The sequence below is a fragment of the Scyliorhinus torazame genome, chromosome 11, assembly GCF_047496885.1.
Source record: "Scyliorhinus torazame isolate Kashiwa2021f chromosome 11, sScyTor2.1, whole genome shotgun sequence".
Lineage (NCBI taxonomy): Eukaryota > Metazoa > Chordata > Chondrichthyes > Carcharhiniformes > Scyliorhinidae > Scyliorhinus > Scyliorhinus torazame.
In genome coordinates this window covers 136,613,601-136,634,241 of record NC_092717.1, presented here as the reverse complement: position 1 = coordinate 136,634,241, position 20,641 = coordinate 136,613,601, and the positions used below count along the sequence as shown (strand labels likewise).

General features: G+C 63.3%; 1 protein-coding gene across 1 annotated transcript in view; it reads left to right on the top strand.

Moving 5' to 3' along the window:
- The window catches only part of sntg1 (syntrophin, gamma 1), an 807,301-nt gene that overhangs the window by 370,600 nt on the left and 416,060 nt on the right, over nt 1-20,641 (top strand). The gene's annotated exons all lie outside the window — the stretch shown is intronic.

The window sequence follows — 20,641 nt, the reverse complement described above, 5'->3', positions numbered from 1 at the left end:
CACCTCACCCGCACCCTGCACCTCACCCACACGCTGCACCTCACCCACACGCTGCTCCTCACCCACACGCTGCTCCTCACCCACACGCTGCTCCTCACCCACACGCTGCTCCTCACCCACACGCTGCTCCTCACCCACACGCTGCTCCTCACCCACACGCTGCTCCTCACTCAGTCCGCTCCTCACCCACACGCTGCTCCTCACCCACGCGCTACTCCTCACTCCTCTCCCACACGCTGCTCTTCACCCACACGCTGCTATTCACCCACACGCTGCTCTTCACCCACACGCTGCTCCTCACCCACACGCTGTTCCTCACCCACACGCTGTTCCTCACCCACACGCTGTTCCTCACCCACACGCTGCTCCTCACCCTCACGCTGCTCCTCACCCTCACGCTGCTCCTCACCCTCACGCTGCTCCTCACCCGCACGCTGCTCCTCACCCGCACGCTGCTCCTCACTCACACGCTGCACCTCACCCACACGCTGCACCTCACCCACACGCTGCTCCTCACCTACACGCTGCTCCTCACTCAGTCCGCTCCTCACCCACACGCTGCTCCTCACCCACACGCTACTCCTCACTCCTCTCGCACACGCTGCTCTTCACCCACACGCTGCTCCTCACCCACACGCTGCTCTTCACCCACACGCTGCTCTTCACCCACACGCTGCTCCTCACCCACACGGTGTTCCTCACCCACACGCTGTTCCTCACCCACACGCTGTTCCTCACCCACACGCTGCTCCTCACCCACATGCTGCTCCTCACCCACATGCTGCTCCTCACCCACACGCTGCTCCTCACCCACACGCTGCACGTCACCCACACGCTGCAACTCACCCACACGCTGCTCCTCACCCACACGCTGCTCCTCACCTACACGCTGCTCCTCACTCAGTCCGCTCCTCACCCACACGCTGCTCCTCACCCACACGCTGCTCCTCACTCCTCTCGCACACGCTGCTCCTCACCCACACGCTGCTCTTCACCCACATGCTGCTCTTCACCCACACGCTGCTCTTCACCCACGCTGCTCCTCACCAACACGCCGCTCCTCACCCACACGCTGCTCCTCACCCAAACGCTGCTCCTCACCCAAACGCTGCCCCTCACCCAAACGCTGCCCCTCACCCACACGCTGCCCCTCACCCACACGCTGCCCCTCAACCACACGCTGCAATTCACCCACATGCTGCTCCTCACTCCTCACCCACACGCTGCACCTCACTCCACACCCACACGCTGCTCTTCACCCACACGCTGCTCTTCACCCACACGCTGCTCTTCACCCACACGCTGCTCTTCACCCACACGCTGCTCTTCACCCAGGCTGCTCCTCGCCCACACGCTGCTCCGCACTCCTCACCCACACGCTGCTCCTCACCCACACGCTGCTCTTCACCCACATGCTGCTCTTCACCCAGGCTGCTCCTCGCCCACACGCTGCTACTCACTCCTCACCCACATGCTGCTCACCCACACGCTGCTCTTCACCCACATGCTGCTCTTCACCCAGGCTGCTCCTCGCCCACACGCTGCTACTCACTCCTCACCCACACGCTGCTCCTCACCCACACGCTGCTCCTCACCCACACGCTGCTCCTCCCCCACACGCTGCTCCTCCCCCACACGCTGCTCCTCCCCCACACGCTGCTCCTCCCCCACACGCTGCTCCTCCCCCACACGCTGCTCCTCACCCACACGCTGCTCCTCCCCCGCACGCTGCTCCTCCCCCACACGCTGCTCGTCACCCGCAAGCTGCTCCTCACCCGCACGCTGCTCCTCACCCGCACGCTGCTCCTCACCCGCACGCTGCTCCTCACTCCTCACCCACACGCTGCTCCTCACCCACACGCTGCTCCTCGCCCGCACGCTGCTCCTCACCCGCACGCTGCTCCTCACCCGCACGCTGCTCCTCGCCCGCACGCTGCTCCTCGCCCGCACGCTGCTCCTCGCCCACACGCTGCTCCTCGCCCACACGCTGCTCCTCCCCCACACGCTGCTCCTCCCCCACACGCTGCTCCTCCCCCACACGCTGCACGTCACCCACACGCTGCTCCTCACCCACACGCTGCACGTCACCCACACGCTGCTCCTCACCCACACGCTGCCCCTCACCCACACGCTGCTCCTCGCCCACACGCTGCACGTCACCCGCACGCTGCAACTCACCCACACGCTGTTCCGCACCCACACGCTGCTCCTCACTCCTCTCGCACACGCTGCTCCTCGCCCGCACGCTGCTCCTCGCCCGCACGCTGCTCCTCGCCCGCACGCTGCTCCTCGCCCGCACGCTGCTCCTCGCCCGCACGCTGCTCCTCACCCACACGCTGCTCCTCACTCCTCACCCACATGCTCCTCATCCAATCGCTGCTCTTCACCCATGCTGCTCCTCACCCACACGCTGCTCCTCACCCACACGCTGCTCCTCACCCACACGCTGCTCCTCACCCACACGCTGCTCCTCACCCACATGCGGCTCTTCGCTGCTCGTCACTCCTCACCCACACGCTGCTCCTCACCCACACGCTGCTCCTCACCCACACGCTGCTCCTCACCCACACGCTGCTCGTCACCCACACGCTGCTCCTCACCCACATGCTGCTCTTCGCTGCTCGTCGCTCGTCACCCACACGCTGCTCACACGCTGCTCTTCGCTGCTCGTCACCCCTCACCCACACGCTGCTCCTCGCCCACACGCTGCTCCTCGCCCACACGCTGCTCGTCGCCCACACGCTGCTCCTCGCCCACACGCTGCTCCTCGCCCACACGCTGCTCCTCGCCCACACGCTGCTCGTCGCCCACACGCTGCTCGTCACCCACACGCTGCTCCTCGCCCACACGCTGCTCCTCGCCCACACGCTGCTCCTCGCCCACACGCTGCTCCTCGCCCACACGCTGCTCCTCGCCCACACGCTGCTCCTCACCCACACGCTGCTCCTCACTCCTCGCCTACACGCTGCTCCTCGCCCACACGCAGCTCCTCGCCCACACGCAGCTCCTCGCCCACACGCCGCTCCTCGCCCACACGCCGCTCCTCGCCCACACGCCGCTCCTCGCCCACACGCCGCTCTTCGCCCACACGCCGCTCTTCACCCACACGCTCCTGACCTCTCACTAACACTGCTCTTCACCCACATGCTGCTCTTCACCCACACGCTGCTCCTCACCCACACGCTGCTCCTCACTCCTCACCCACATGCTGCTCCTCATCCAATCGCTGCTCTTCACCCATGCTGCTCCTCACCCACACGCTGCTCCTCACCCACACGCTGCTCCTCACCCACACGCTGCTCCTCACCCACATGCGGCTCTTCGCTGCTCGTCACTCCTCGCCCACACGCCGCTCCTCGCCCACACGCCGCTCCTCGCCCACACGCCGCTCCTCGCCCACACGCCGCTCCTCGCCCACGCCGCTCCTCGCCCACACGCCGCTCCTCGCCCACACGCCGCTCCTCGCCCACACGCCGCTCCTCGCCCACACGCCGCTCCTCGCCCACACGCCGCTCCTCGCCCACACGCCGCTCCTCGCCCACACGCCGCTCCTCACCCACACGCTGCTCCTCACCCACATGCTGCTCCTCACCCACATGCGGCTCTTCGCTGCTCGTCACTCCTCACCCACACGCTGCTCCTCACCCACACGCTGCTCCTCACCCACACGCTGCTCTTCACCCACATGCTGCTCTTCACCCAGGCTGCTCCTCGCCCACACGCTGCTACTCACTCCTCACCCACATGCTGCTCACCCACACGCTGCTCTTCACCTACATGCTGCTCTTCACCCAGGCTGCTCCTCGCCCACACGCTGCTACTCACTCCTCACCCACACGCTGCTCCTCACCCACACGCTGCTCATCACCCACACGCTGCTCCTCCCCCACACGCTGCTCCTCCCCCACACGCTGCTCCTCCCCCACACGCTGCTCCTCACCCACACGCTGCTCCTCACCCGCACGCTGCTCCTCCCCCACACGCTGCTCGTCACCCGCAAGCTGCTCGTCACCCGCACGCTGCTCCTCACCCGCACGCTGCTCCTCACCCGCACGCTGCTCCTCCCCCGCACGCTGCTCCTCACTCCTCACCCACACGCTGCTCCTCACCCGCACGCTGCTCCTCGCCCGCACGCTGCTCCTCGCCCGCACGCTGCTCCTCGCCCGCACGCTGCTCCTCGCCCGCACGCTGCTCCTCGCCCGCACGCTGCTCCTCGCCCGCACGCTGCTCCTCGCCCGCACGCTGCTCCTCACCCACACGCTGCTCCTCCCCCACACGCTGCTCCTCCCCCACACGCTGCTCCTCACCCACACGCTACACGTCACCCACACGCTGCTCCTCACCCACACGCTGCACGTCACCCACACGCTGCTCCTCACCCACACGCTGCCCCTCACCCACACGCTGCTCCTCACCCGCACGCTGCAACTCACCCACACGCTGTTCCGCACCCACACGCTGCTCCTCACTCCTCTCGCACACGCTGCTCCTCGCCCGCACGCTGCTCCTCGCCCGCACGCTGCTCCTCGCCCGCACGCTGCTCCTCGCCCGCACGCTGCTCCTCGCCCGCACGCTGCTCCTCGCCCGCACGCTGCTCCTCACCCACACGCTGCACCTCACTCCTCACCCACATGCTCCTCATCCAATCGCTGCTCTTCACCCATGCTGCTCCTCACCCACACGCTGCTCCTCACCCACACGCAGCTCCTCACCCACACGCTGCTCCTCACCCACATGCGGCTCTTCGCTGCTCGTCACTCCTCACCCACACGCTGCTCCTCACCCACACGCTGCTCCTCACCCACACGCTGCTCCTCACCCACACGCTGCTCCTCACCCACTCGCTGCTCCTCACCCACACGCTGCTCCTCACCCACATGCTGCTCTTCGCTGCTCGTCACCCCTCGCCCACACGCTGCTCCTCGCCCACACGCTGCTCCTCGCCCACACGCTGCTCGTCGCCCACACGCTGCTCGTCGCCCACACGCTGCTCGTCGCCCACACGCTGCTCGTCGCCCACACGCTGCTCGTCGCCCACACGCTGCTCCTCACCCACACGCTGCTCCTCACCCACACGCTGCTATTCACCCACACGCTGCTCCTCACTACTCGCCTACACGCTGCTCCTCGCCCACACGCCGCTCCTCGCCCACACGCCGCTCCTCGCCCACACGCCGCTCCTCGCCCACACGCCGCTCCTCGCCCACACGCCGCTCCTCGCCCACACGCCGCTCCTCGCCCACACGCCGCTCCTCGGCCACACGCCGCTCCTCGGCCACACGCCGCTCCTCGCCCACACGCCGCTCTTCACCCACACGCTCCTGACCTCTCACTAACACTGCTCTTCACCCACATGCTGCTCTTCACCCACACGCTGCTCCTCACCCATACGCTGCTCCTCACTCCTCACCCACATGCTGCTCCTCATCCAATCGCTGCTCTTCACCCACACGCTGCTCCTCACCCACACGCTGCTCCTCACCCACACGCTGCTCCTCACCCACATGCGGCTCTTCGCTGCTCGTCACTCCTCGCCCACACGCTGCTCCTCGCCCACACGCTGCTCCTCGCCCACACGCCGCTCCTCGCCCACACGCCGCTCCTCGCCCACACGCCGCTCCTCGCCCACGCCGCTCCTCGCCCACACGCCGCTCCTCGCCCACACGCCGCTCCTCGCCCACACGCCGCTCCTCGCCCACACGCCGCTCCTCGCCCACACGCCGCTCCTCGCCCACACGCCGCTCCTCGCCCACACGCTTCTGACCTCTCACTAACACTGCTCTTCACCCACATGCTTCTCTTCACCCACACGCTGCTCCTCACCCACACGCTGCTCCTCACCCACATGCTGCTCCTCACCCACATGCGGCTCTTCGCTGCTCGTCACTCCTCACCCACACGCTGCTCCTCACCCACACACTGCTCTTCACCCACATGCTGCTCTTCACCCAGGCTGCTCCTCGCCCACACGCTGCTACTCACTCCTCACCCACATGCTGCTCACCCACACGCTGCTCTTCACCCACATGCTGCTCTTCACCCAGGCTGCTCCTCGCCCACACGCTGCTACTCACTCCTCACCCACACGCTGCTCCTCCCCCACACGCTGCTCCTCCCCCACACGCTGCTCCTCCCCCACACGCTGCTCCTCCCCCACACGCTGCTCCTCACCCGCACGCTGCTCCTCACACGCACGCTGCTCGTCACACGCACGCTGCTCGTCACACGCACGCTGCTCCTCACCCGCACGCTGCTCCTCACCCACACGCTGCTCCTCACCCGCACGCTGCTCCTCACCCACACGCTGCTCCTCACCCACACGCTGCTCCTCACCCACACGCTGCTCCTCACCCGCACGCTGCTCCTCCCCCACACGCTGCTCCTCCCCCGCACGCTGCTCGTCACCCGCACGCTGCTCGTCACCCGCACGCTGCTCGTCACCCGCACGCTGCTCGTCACCCGCACGCTGCTCCTCGCCCGCACGCTGCTCCTCGCCCGCACGCTGCTCCTCACCCGCACGCTGCTGCTCACCCTCACGCTGCTCCTCACCCACACGCTGCTCCTCACCCACACGCTGCTCCTCACCCACACGCTGCTCCTCACCCACACGCTGCTCCTCACCCACACGCTGCTCCTCACCCACACGCTGCTCCTCACCCACACGTTGCTCCTCACCCACACGCTGCACGTCACCCACACGCTGCTCCTCCCCCACACGCTGCCCCTCCCCCACACGCTGCCCCTCCCCCACACGCTGCCCCTCACCCACACGCTGCTCCTCGCCCACACGCTGCTCCTCACCCGCACGCTGCAACTCACCCACACGCTGTTCCTCACCCACACGCTGCTCCTCACCTACACGCTGCTCCTCACTCAGTCCGCTCCTCACTCAGTCCGCTCCTCACCCACACGCTGCTCCTCACCCACACGCTGCTCCTCACTCCTCTCGCACACGCTGCTCCTCACCCACACGCTGCTCCTCACCCACACGCTGCTCCTCACCCACACGCTGCTCCTCACCCACACGCTGTTCCTCACCCACACGCTGCTCTTCACCCACACGCTGCACCTCACTCCACACCCACACGCTGCTCTTCACCCACACGCTGCTCTTCACCCACACGCTGCTCTTCACCCACACGCTGCTCTTCACCCACACGCTGCTCTTCACCCACACGCTGCTCTTCACCCACACGCTGCTCTTCACCCACACGCTGCTCTTCACCGACACGCTGCTCTTCACCCACACGCTGCTCTTCACCCACGCTGCTCCTCACCCACACGCTGCTCCTCACCCACACGCTGCTCCTCGCCCGCACGCTGCTCCTCGCCCGCACGCTGCTGCTCACCCGCACGCTGCTGCTCACCCTCACGCTGCTCCTCACCCACACGCTGCTCCTCACCCACACGCTGCTCCTCACCCACACGCTGCTCCTCACCCACACGCTGCTCCTCACCCACACGCTGCTCCTCACCCACACGCTGCTCCTCACCCACACGTTGCTCCTCACCCACACGCTGCACGTCACCCACACGCTGCTCCTCCCCCACACGCTGCCCCTCCCCCACACGCTGCCCCTCACCCACACGCTGCCCCTCACCCACACGCTGCTCCTCGCCCACACGCTGCTCCTCACCCGCACGCTGCAACTCACCCACACGCTGTTCCTCACCCACACGCTGCTCCTCACCTACACGCTGCTCCTCACTCAGTCCGCTCCTCACTCAGTCCGCTCCTCACCCACACGCTGCTCCTCACCCACACGCTGCTCCTCACTCCTCTCGCACACGCTGCTCCTCACCCACACGCTGCTCCTCACCCACACGCTGCTCCTCACCCACACGCTGCTCCTCACCCACACGCTGTTCCTCACCCACACGCTGCTCTTCACCCACACGCTGCACCTCACTCCACACCCACACGCTGCTCTTCACCCACACGCTGCTCTTCACCCACACGCTGCTCTTCACCCACACGCTGCTCTTCACCCACACGCTGCTCTTCACCCACACGCTGCTCTTCACCCAGACGCTGCTCTTCACCCACACGCTGCTCTTCACCGACACGCTGCTCTTCACCCACACGCTGCTCTTCACCCACGCTGCTCCTCACCCACACGCTGCTCCTCACCCACACGCTGCTCCTCACCCACACGCTGCTCCTCACTCACACGCTGCTCCTCACTCACACGCTGCTCCTCACCCACACGCTGCCCCTCACCCACACGCTGCCCCTCACCCACACGCTGCCCCTCACCCACACGCTGCCCCTCACCCACACGCTGCCCCTCACCCACACGCTGCCCCTCACCCACACGCTGCCCCTCACCCACATGCTGCTCCTCCCCCACACGCTGCTCCTCCCCTACATGCTCCTGACTCCTCACTAATGCTGCTCTTCACCCACACGCTGCTCTTCACCCACATGCTGCTCTTCACCCAGGCTGCTCCTCGCCCACACGCTGCTCCGCACTCCTCACCCACACGCTGCTCCTCACCCACACGCTGCTCTTCACCCACATGCTGCTCTTCACCCAGGCTGCTCCTCGCCCACACGCTGCTACTCACTCCTCACCCACACGCTGCTCCTCCCCCACACGCTGCTCCTCACTCCTCACCCACACACTGCACCTCACTCCACACCCACACGCTGCTCTTCACCCACACGCTGCTGGTCAGCCACATGCTGCTCCTCACTCCTCACCCACACACTGCACCTCACTCCACACCCGCACGCTGCTCCTCGCCCGCACGCTGCTCCTCGCCCGCACGCTGCTCCTCGCCCGCACGCTGCTCCTCGCCCGCACGCTGCTCCTCGCCCGCACGCTGCTCCTCGCCCGCACGCTGCTCCTCGCCCGCACGCTGCTCCTCGCCCGCACGCTGCTCCTCACCCGCACGCTGCTCCTCACCCACACGCTGCTCCTCATCCAATCGCTGCTCTTCACCCATGCTGCTCCTCAGCCACACGCTGCTCCTCAGCCACACGCAGCTCCTCAGCCACACGCAGCTCCTCACCCACACGCTGCTCCTCACCCACACGCTGCTCCTCACCCACATGCGGCTCTTCGCTGCTCGTCACTCCTCACCCACACGCTGCTCCTCACCCACACGCTGCTCCTCACCCACACGCTGCTCCTCACCCACTCACTGCTCGTCACCCACACGCTGCTCCTTACCCACATGCTGCTCTTCGCTGCTCGTCGCTCGTCACCCACACGCTTCTCTTCGCTGCTCGTCACCCCTCACCCACACGCTGCTCCTCGCCCACACGCTGCTCCTCGCCCACACGCTGCTCCTCGCCCACACGCTGCTCGTCGCCCACACGCTGCTCGTCGCCCACACGCTGCTCGTCGCCCACACGCTGCTCGTCGCCCACACTCTGCTCGTCGCCCACACTCTGCTCGTCGCCCACACGCTGCTCGTCGCCCACACGCTGCTCGTCGCCCACACGCTGCTCGTCACCCACACGCTGCTCGTCACCCACACGCTGCTCGTCACCCACACGCTGCTCCTCACCCACACGCTGCTATTCACCCACACGCTGCTCCTCACTCCTCGCCCACACGCTGCTCCTCGCCCACACGCCGCTCCTCGCCCACACGCCGCTCCTCGCCCACACGCCGCTCCTCGCCCACACGCCGCTCCTCGCCCACAGGCCGCTCCTCGCCCACAGGCCGCTCCTCGCCCACAGGCCGCTCCTCGGCCACACGCCGCTCCTCGGCCACACGCCGCTCCTCGGCCACACGCCGCTCCTCGGCCACACGCCGCTCCTCGGCCACACGCCGCTCCTCGGCCACACGCCGCTCCTCGGCCACACGCCGCTCCTCGCCCACACGCCGCTCTTCACCCACACGCTCCTGACCTCTCACTAACACTGCTCTTCACCCACATGCTGCTCTTCACCCACACGCTGCTCCTCACCCACACGCTGCTCCTCACTCCTCACCCACATGCTGCTCCTCATCCAATCGCTGCTCTTCACCCATGCTGCTCCTCACCCACACGCTGCTCCTCACCCACACGCTGCTCCTCACCCACACGCTGCTCCTCACCCACATGCGGCTCTTCGCTGCTCGTCACTCCTCGCCCACACGCCGCTCCTCGCCCACACGCCGCTCCTCGCCCACACGCCGCTCCTCGCCCACACGCCGCTCCTCGCCCACACGCCGCTCCTCGCCCACACGCCGCTCCTCGCCCACACGCCGCTCCTCGCCCACACGCCGCTCCTCGCCCACACGCCGCTCTTCGCCCACACGCCGCTCTTCGCCCACACGCTTCTGACCTCTCACTAACACTGCTCTTCACCCACATGCTTCTCTTCACCCACACGCTGCTCCTCACCCACACGCTGCTCCTCACCCACATGCTGCCCCTCACCCACATGCGGCTCTTCGCTGCTCGTCACTCCTCACCCACACGCTGCTCCTCACTCACGCTGCTCCTCAGCCACTCACTGCTCGTCACCCACACGCTGCTCGTCACCCACACGCTGCTCGTCACCCACACGCTGCTCGTCACCCACACGCTGCTCGTCACCCACATGCTGCTCCTCACCCACACGCTGCTCTTCGCTGCTCGTCACCCCTCACCCACACGCTGCTCCTCGCCCACACGCTGCTCCTCGCCCACACGCTGCTCCTCGCCCACACGCTGCTCCTCGCCCACACGCTGCTCCTCGCCCACACGCTGCTCCTCGCCCACACGCTGCTCCTCGCCCGCACGCTGCTCCTCGCCCGCACGCTGCTCCTCGCCCGCACGCTGCTGCTCGCCCGCACGCTGCTCCTCGCCCGCACGCTGCTGCTCACCCTCACGCTTCTCCTCACCCACACGCTGCTCCTCACCCACACGCTGCTCCTCACCCACACGCTGCTCCTCACCCACACGCTGCTCCTCACCCACACGCTGCTCCTCACCCACACGCTGCTCCTCACCCACACGCTGCACGTCACCCACACGTTGCTCCTCACCCACACGCTGCACGTCACCCACACGCTGCTCCTCCCCCACACGCTGCCCCTCACCCACACGCTGCCCCTCACCCACACGCTGCCCCTCACCCACACGCTGCCCCTCACCCACACGCTGCCCCTCACCCACACGCTGCCCCTCGCCCACACGCTGCCCCTCACCCGCACGCTGCAACTCACCCACACGCTGTTCCTCACCCACACGCTGCTCCTCACCTACACGCTGCTCCTCACTCAGTCCGCTCCTCACTCAGTCCGCTCCTCACCCACACGCTGCTCCTCACCCACACGCTGCTCCTCACTCCTCTCGCACACGCTGCTCCTCACCCACACGCTGCTCCTCACCCACACGCTGTTCCTCACCCACACGCTGCTCTTCACCCACACGCTGCTCCTCACTCCTCACCGACACGCTGCACCTCACTCCACACCCACACGCTGCTCTTCACCCACACGCTGCTCTTCACCCACACGCTGCTTTTCACCCACACGCTGCTCTTCACCCAGACGCTGCTCTTCACCCACACGCTGCTCTTCACCGACACGCTGCTCTTCACCGACACGCTGCTCTTCACCCACACGCTGCTCTTCACCCACGCTGCTCCTCACCCACACGCTGCTCCTCACCCACACGCTGCTCCTCACCCACACGCTGCTCCTCACCCACACGCTGCTCCTCACCCACACGCTGCTCCTCACCCACACGCTGCTCCTCACCCACACGCTGCTCCTCACCCACACGCTGCTCCTCACCCACACGCTGCCCCTCACCCACACGCTGCCCCTCACCCACACGCTGCCCCTCACCCACACGCTGCCCCTCACCCACACGCTGCCCCTCACCCACACGCTGCTCCTCCCCCACACGCTGCTCCTCCCCTACATGCTCCTGACTCCTCACTAATGCTGCTCTTCACCCACACGCTGCTCTTCACCCAGGCTGCTCCTCGCCCACACGCTGCTACTCACTCCTCACCCACACGCTGCTCCTCCCCCACACGCTGCTCCTCACTCCTCACCCACACACTGCACCTCACTCCACACCCACACGCTGCTCTTCACCCACACGCTGCTGGTCAGCCACATGCTGCTCCTCACTCCACACCCGCACGCTGCTCCTCGCCCGCACGCTGCTCCTCGCCCGCACGCTGCTCCTCGCCCGCACGCTGCTCCTCGCCCGCACGCTGCTCCTCGCCCGCACGCTGCTCCTCGCCCGCACGCTGCTCCTCGCCCGCACGCTGCTCCTCGCCCGCACGCTGCTCCTCGCCCGCACGCTGCTCCTCGCCCGCACGCTGCTCCTCGCCCGCACGCTGCTCCTCACCCACACGCTGCTCCTCACTCCTCACCCACATGCTCCTCATCCAATCGCTGCTCTTCACCCATGCTGCTCCTCACCCACACGCTGCTCCTCACCCACACGCTGCTCCTCAGCCACACGCAGCTCCTCACCCACACGCTGCTCCTCACCCACACGCTGCTCATCACCCACATGCGGCTCTTCGCTGCTCGTCACTCCTCACCCACGCGCTGCTCCTCACCCACACGCTGCTCCTCACCCACACGCTGCTCCTCACCCACTCACTGCTCGTCACCCACACGCTGCTCCTCACCCACATGCTGCTCTTCGCTGCTCGTCGCTCGTCACCCACACGTTGCTCTTCGCTGCTCGTCACCCCTCACCCACACGCTGCTCCTCGCCCACACGCTGCTCCTCGCCCACACGCTGCTCCTCGCCCACACGCTGCTCCTCGCCCACACGCTGCTCCTCACCCACACGCTGCTCGTCGCCCCCACGCTGCTCGTCGCCCACACGCTGCTCGTCGCCCACACGCTGCTCGTCGCCCACACGCTGCTCGTCGCCCACACGCTGCTCGTCGCCCACACGCTGCTCGTCACCCACACGCTGCTCCTCACCCACACGCTGCTATTCACCCACACGCTGCTCCTCACTCCTCGCCTACACGCCGCTCCTCGCCTACACGCCGCTCCTCGCCCACACGCCGCTCCTCGCCCACACGCCGCTCCTCGCCCACACGCCGCTCCTCGCCCACACGCCGCTCCTCGCCCACACGCCGCTCCTCGCCCACACGCCGCTCCTCGCCCACACGCCGCTCCTCGCCCACACGCCGCTCTTCACCCACACGCTCCTGACCTCTCACTAACTCTGCTCTTCACCCACATGCTGCTCTTCACCCACACGCTGCTCCTCACCCACACGCTGCTCCTCACTCCTCACCCACATGCTGCTCCTCATCCAATCGCTGCTCTTCACCCATGCTGCTCCTCACCCACCCGCTGCTCCTCACCCACACGCTGCTCCTCACCCACACGCTGCTCCTCACCCACATGCGGCTCTTCGCTGCTCGTCACTCCTCGCCCACATGCTGCTCCTCGCCCACACGCCGCTCCTCGCCCACACGCCGCTCCTCGCCCACACGCCGCTCCTCGCCCACACGCCGCTCCTCGCCCACACGCCGCTCCTCGCCCACGCCGCTCCTCGCCCACACGCCGCTCCTCGCCCACACGCCGCTCCTCGCCCACACGCCGCTCCTCGCCCACACGCTGCTCCTCGCCCACACGCCGCTCCTCGCCCACACGCCGCTCCTCGCCCACACGCCGCTCTTCGCCCACACGCTGCTCTTCGCCCACAAGCTTCTGACCTCTCACTAACACTGCTCTTCACCCACATGCTGCTCCTCACCCACACGCTGCTCCTCACCCACACGCTGCTCCTCACCCACATGCTGCTCCTCACCCACATGCGGCTCTTCGCTGCTCGTCACTCCTCACCCACACGCTGCTCCTCACTCACGCTGCTCCTCACCCACTCACTGCTCGTCACCCACACGCTGCTCCTCACCCACATGCTGCTCTTCGCTGCTCGTCGCTCGTCACCCACACGCTGCTCGTCACCCACACGCTGCTCGTCACCCACACGCTGCTCGTCACCCTCATGCTGATCCTCACCCACACGCTGCTCTTCGCTGCTCGTCACCCCTCACCCACACGCTGCTCCTCGCCCACACGCTGCTCCTCGCCCACACGCTGCTCCTCGCCCACACGCTGCTCCTCGCTCACACGCTGCTCCTCGCCCACACGCTGCTCCTCGCCCACACGCTGCTCCTCGCCCACACGCTGCTCCTCGCCCACACGCTGCTCCTCGCCCACACGCTGCTCCTCGCCCACACGCTGCTCCTCGCCCACACGCTGCTCCTCGCCCACACGCTGCTCCTCGCCCACACGCTGCTCCTCGCCCACACGCTGCTCCTCGCCCACACGCTGCTCCTCGCCCACACGCTGCTCCTCGCCCACACGCTGCTCCTCGCCCACACGCTGCTCCTCGCCCACACGCTGCTCCTCGCCCACACGCTGCTCCTCGCCCACACGCTGCTCCTCGCCCACGCTGCTCCTCGCCCACACGCTGCTCCTCGCCCACACGCTGCTCCTCGCCCACACGCTGCTCCTCGCCCACACGCTGCTCCTCGCCCACACGCTGCTCCTCGCCCACACGCTGCTCCTCGCCCACACGCTGCTCCTCGCCCACACGCTGCTCCTCGCCCACACGCTGCTCCTCGCCCACACGCTGCTCCTCGCCCACACGCTGCTCCTCGCCCACACGCTGCTCCTCGCCCACACGCTGCTCCTCGCCCACACGCTGCTCCTCGCCCACACGCTGCTCCTCGCCCACACGCTGCTCCTCGCCCACACGCTGCTCCTCGCCCACACGCTGCTCCTCGCCCACACGCTGCTCCTCGCCCACACGCTGCTCCTCGCCCACACGCTGCTCCTCGCCCACACGCTGCTCCTCGCCCACACGCTGCTCCTCGCCCACACGCTGCTCCTCGCCCACACGCTGCTCCTCGCCCACACGCTGCTCCTCGCCCACACGCTGCTCCTCGCCCACACGCTGCTCCTCGCCCACACGCTGCTCCTCGCCCACACGCTGCTCCTCGCCCACACGCTGCTCCTCGCCCACACGCTGCTCCTCGCCCACACGCTGCTCCTCGCCCACACGCTGCTCCTCGCCCACACGCTGCTCCTCGCCCACACGCTGCTCCTCGCCCACACGCTGCTCCTCGCCCACACGCTGCTCCTCGCCCACACGCTGCTCCTCGCCCACACGCTGCTCCTCGCCCACACGCTGCTCCTCGCCCACACGCTGCTCCTCGCCCACACGCTGCTCCTCGCCCACACGCTGCTCCTCGCCCACACGCTGCTCCTCGCCCACACGCTGCTCCTCGCCCACACGCTGCTCCTCGCCCACACGCTGCTCCTCGCCCACACGCTGCTCCTCGCCCACACGCTGCTCCTCGCCCCTCACCAGCACGCTGCTCCTCACCCACACGCTGCTCCTCGCCCCTCACCAGCACGCTGCTCCTCACCCACACGCTGCTCCACAGGAGAGAGGCAATGAATTCAGAACTCCAGCTTGACTGAAGTGAGATTATAAGCACATGGTATCCAGGGAGAGGATCAGTTTTCTGGATATGAGCAACAATTCCTCGGGACTTTTGTTATCTTGGAAGGTGACATTGAGTTCATATGCTGCATATGCTCATATCTGTGGCCTCCTGGAATACGGAGCCACTGGACATGGATTGTCAGCTGCTGTCAAGATCACTATAGCCCTGGCTACTTCCAGGGACCTGCAGCTGAGATCTGCAAGATTTAGCAAATTGCTGATCACGTGTGTATCTTCCAGATGACCGATGCCATATTTACCAAGGCTTCCATTTACTTATTTATTTTTCTATTTCTTTATATATTTTTCTCTTTCTTTATTTTTCTCTTTATTTATTATTGTGTCACAAAATGTTGATGTCGTTCGTCAGACCAGCATGGTTTAGCACACTGGGCTAAATAAAGCAGACCAAGGCAGGCCAGCAGCACGGCTCAATTCCCGTACCAGCCTCCCCGAACAGGCGCCGGAATGTGGCGACTAGGGGCTTTTCACAGTAACTTCATTGAAGCCTACTTGTGACAATAACCAATTTTCATGTATTGCGCATCCCTAATTGCACTTGAGCAGTTGGTAGCGAACAGCATTCTTGAACTGCTGCAGTCCTACGCTGTAAGCTGTTAGGGAGGGAGTTCCAGGATTTTGACCCAGTGACAGTGAAGGAACAGTGATATATTTCCAAGTCAGGATGGTGAATGGCTTGGAGGGAAACTTCCAGCTGACTCTGTTGCCATTTAGCTACTGCCCTTGCCCTTCTAAGTGGTGGAGATCACAGGTTTGGAAGTTGCTGTTGGAAGGAGTGTTGCTGCAATACATCTTAAAGATGGTACACACTGCTGCCAGTGTGTGATGTGGTGGTGGGAGTGAATGTTTCTCCGGGCATGCCCAAAACTCGGCAGCTGTGTCCCGAACAGCAGAGGTTTAAATATTCCACAGCTGGGAATCAGTAGAGCTTTGAACAGAGCTGTGTGTAGAATCAAGCATGGCGACAGATACTAGCTTGGACCTTTCCTTATGTATATAGTTTCAAGTAGTTAGTACTTACTGTTGAACAATCTCAGACGATGAATAAGACATGCCAAATTATGCCCAACACAATATGGTGACAGTGAATGGGACAACTCAAAACTTTGCAGGGACTGAGTAGGAAATTAAAACCCTGGAAAACTGACGGAAAAATCAAGAACTGTTCTGACCAGAAGAAAAGCTCATGAAATGAAGGCACAAAGAAACATCGAAAATAAAATCAGTAGGAGGCCATTCACCCCTTCCGCCTTTCATTATGATCACAGCTGATCACCAGATTCAGTACCCTGATCTCGCCTTCCCCCAATATCCTCTGATTCCTTTAGCCAAAGAGTTATATCCAATTCTTTCTTGAAATTACAAAACGTTTTGGTCATAACTAATTTCTGTGGTAGCGAATTCCACAGATTCACCACTCTCTGGGTGAAGAAATTTCTCCTCACCTCAGTCCTAAAAAGTTTACCCTTTATCCTCAAACTATGACCCCCTAGAACATTCTTTCTGAATCTACCCTGTCTAACCCTGTTAGAATTTTGTAAGTTTCTATGAAATCCCTCTTACTCTTCAAAACTCCAATCAATATAATCTCTCCTCATATGACAATCCTGCCATCCGAGGAATCAGCCTGGTAAACCTTTGCCGGACTCCCTCCATAGCAAGAACATCCTTCCTCCGATAAGGACACCAAAACTGCACACAATACTCTAGATGTGGCCTCACCAAGGCCCTATACAACTGCAGTAAAACATCTCTATTCCTATACGCAAATGCTCTCACTATGAAGGCGAACATACATTTGCCTTCTTTACTGCCTGCTGTACCTGCGTGCTTACTTTCAGCAACTGATGCACAAGGACACCAAGGTCCCACTGAGTATCCACCTCCCTCAACTGACACCCATTCAAATAATCTGCCTTCTTATTTTTGCTAACGAAGCAGATAACCTCACATTTATCCACATTGTACTGCATCGCTCATGCAAGTGCCCAATCACTCAGCCTGTCCAAATCCTGCTAAAGGATCTCTGCGTCCTCCTCACAGCTCACCCTCCCACCCAACTTTGTATCATCTGCAAATTTGGAGAGAATACATTTAGTTCCCTCGTCCAAATCATTAATATATAATGCAAACAGTTGGAGTTCTATCACAGATCCCTGTGGTACCCCACAAGTCACTGCCTGCAAATCAGAAAAAGACCCATTTATCCCCATGTTTTGCTTCCTGTCTGCTACCAGCTTTCTATCCATCTCGAGATACTACATCTAATCCCATGCACTGTAACTTTACATATTCATCTGTTATGTAAGATCTTGTCAAAAGTCTTCTGAAAGTCTAAATAAACCATAAACCACGTCCACTAGTTCTCCCTGGTCAACACTATTAGTTAAATCTACAAAGAATTCTAGTAGATTTATGAAATGAAATGAAAATCTCTTATTGTCACAAGTAGGCTTCAAATTAAGTTACTGTGAAAAGCCCCTAGCCGCCACATTCCGGCGCCTGTTCGGGGAGGCTGTTACGGGAATCGAACCGTGCTGCTGGCCTGCCTTGGTACGCTTTAAAAGCCAGCGATTTAGCCCAGTGTGCTAAACCAGCCCCATTATCAAGCATGATTTTCCTTTCATAAATCAATGTTTACTCTGTCTGATTACACCATTGCTTTCCAAATGCTTGCCGGTGAAATCCTTGATAATGGACTCCAGCAACTTCCCTACTACCAACGTTAGGCTCACTGATCAATAGTTCCCTTTTTTTCTCTCTACCTCCCTTTTTGAATAGCGGGGTTACATTCACTATCCTCCAATCTGTAGGAACCATTCCAGAGTCCAAGGAATTTTGGAAAATGACCAGACAGAAATCACCAGAGAAAACAGACACGGGGAGAAAGTGCAAACTCCACACATTCTCCCCGTGTCTGTGTGGGTTTCCTCCGGGTGCTCCGGTTTCCTCCCACAGTCTAAAGATGTGCACATTAGGTGGATTGGTCATGCTAAACTGCCCTTGGTGCTAAATTGCCCCTTGGTGTCCAAAAGGTTAGGTGGGGTTACTGGGTTACGGGGATGGGGTGGAGGCATGGGCTTAAATAGAGTGCTCTTTCCAAGGGCCACTGCAGACTCGGTGGGCCGAATGGCCTCCTTCTACACTGTAGATTCTATAATGAAGCTGATGGCCATTCGGATTGGCCAACAGCAGCAGAGGGTGGAACTTCCTCCCAATGAGGGGTGAAAAACCGACTCAGCTCTCATTAGTCTGCCTTGCAGCACCTTATAGATACAGGGCAGGTTGGTGTGTAGCATGTTGGCCCCAGTCAGATGTGGGCTGGGATTCTCTGAAATCCCAGCCAAGTGTTGATGCCGGCGTGTACAACGGAGCGGTGTATGCTGGCGTCAACGGGCCTCCTGGCCCAGCAATTCACCGGTGTTCAGGAGGCTGGCATGGCGCCAGAGTGCTGCGCGCTGCTCCGGCAGCGAAAGGCGGCCCCAGATGACCGGCGCGGGTCCTCGCATGCGTGCAACGGACGTCTCTGCGCTGGCGCATGCGAGTGGTTGCCGTCTCCACATCGGCGCGGAGCAGCATGTCGGGGACCTAACAGCAGGCCCGCGCGGATGGAGGTAGGCCCCTCCAGATCACGGCCGCCTGCCATTCGGAAGCCCCCGATCGTGGGTCTGGACCCCGTGGAGGCCCCCCCCCCCGGGGTCTGGACCCCGTGGAGGCCCCTCCGAGTCAGATTTCCCCCCCCCCCACCCACCAGGGCGTCCTCAGCAGCCACGGGTCCGAGCTCCCGCGGGGTGGTATCAGGTTTGAACCACGCCGGCGGAACTCGGCGGGAGTTCGGCTTGTTACCCATGGAGAATCGCCGCGGGAGCCTATCTCAGGGGCCCCCGACCGGCCCTGGCGACCGAGCAGGCGCGATTGGCGACAATTCTCCGGTCGTCGGAGAATCGGCGGCCCGGCGTTGGGAGTGGCGTGGTGGGAATGTCCCGCGCCCCCGGCGATTCTCCGACCCGTCGCGGGCTCGGAGAATCCCGGCCGTGGTGCCTGGGGCCGAATGGAGGGATGTGCTGTCCGCACCCCCATATTATTCATCCCCTTGTGTGTGGTGCCACATTCCTGCTGCTGATCTCTTGAACAATCTGCAGCCACTTTCAAAGGCTTCTGGGAAGAGTCCAGTAAGAGCTGGCAGCGTGGCCTCCAGGGATGTCTCACACAAGTGGGGGCACCCTTCCTCATTGAGGCTCTATCGTTACACCTACACTCAGTTCTACAATTAATCCATTCTGATTCTTTTGTAAGGGCCACGAAGAATCCAGCACGAGTTTTACGGCATAACGGTTGTACATCCACAGCCTGTGGACCCGAGGATTCCCCCTCTGATGCGTCCTGTGTCTCCATCTCGGAGTCAGAGTCTGCTGCCTCCGTCTTGTCAGCGTCTCTATCTCCATTCGGTTCTGCGCAGGCTTTGAGTGAGGCACCAGTGGAAGATTGTGAGGACTACCTTCCCTTGTCTCTGGGGCTGTAGAAATGAGCTCCGGGGGCGGGGAATCTTTTGAGCGAATAGTCTTCTGGACCGAACGTGGTCTACATGTTTGCGCTGGAGACGACCCTGGGCTTGCACCTGGTAAGATATAGGGCCCGTTTGGCGAAAGGTTACGCCAGGAACCCACTGGGCACCACCAGCAAAATTCCGAACGAACACTGGGTCACAGGGCGCAAACTGGCGAATCGGCCGATGCCGAGAAAATTCCTGTCCCTGCCGTTCTTGTGTGCGGTGTACTTTTGCGCTAATGTCCGGGAAAACCATACTAAGGTGGGTGCGAAGTCTCCGGCCCATCAGGAGTTCTGCGGGAGCTACCCCAGTCACTGCATGTGTGGTGGTCCTATACGTAAACAAAAAGTGAGCCAGTCTCGTGTCTATTGATCCGGAAGACTGCTTCTTTAGTCCTCTTTTGAATGTCTGCACTGCGCGCTCTGCCAACCCATTTGAAGCCGGGTGGTAAGGGGCAGTGCGGATATGGCGTATGCCGTTCATCTTCGTGAACCTCGCAAACTCCTCACTCGTGAATGGAGTGCCGTTATCCGTGGCCAGCACCTCTGGGAGGCCAGGCGTGCTAAAGGACAAACGCATCTTTTCAATTGTTGCACAGGACATTGTCCCCTGCATCTTATGCACCTCTAGCCATTTAGACTG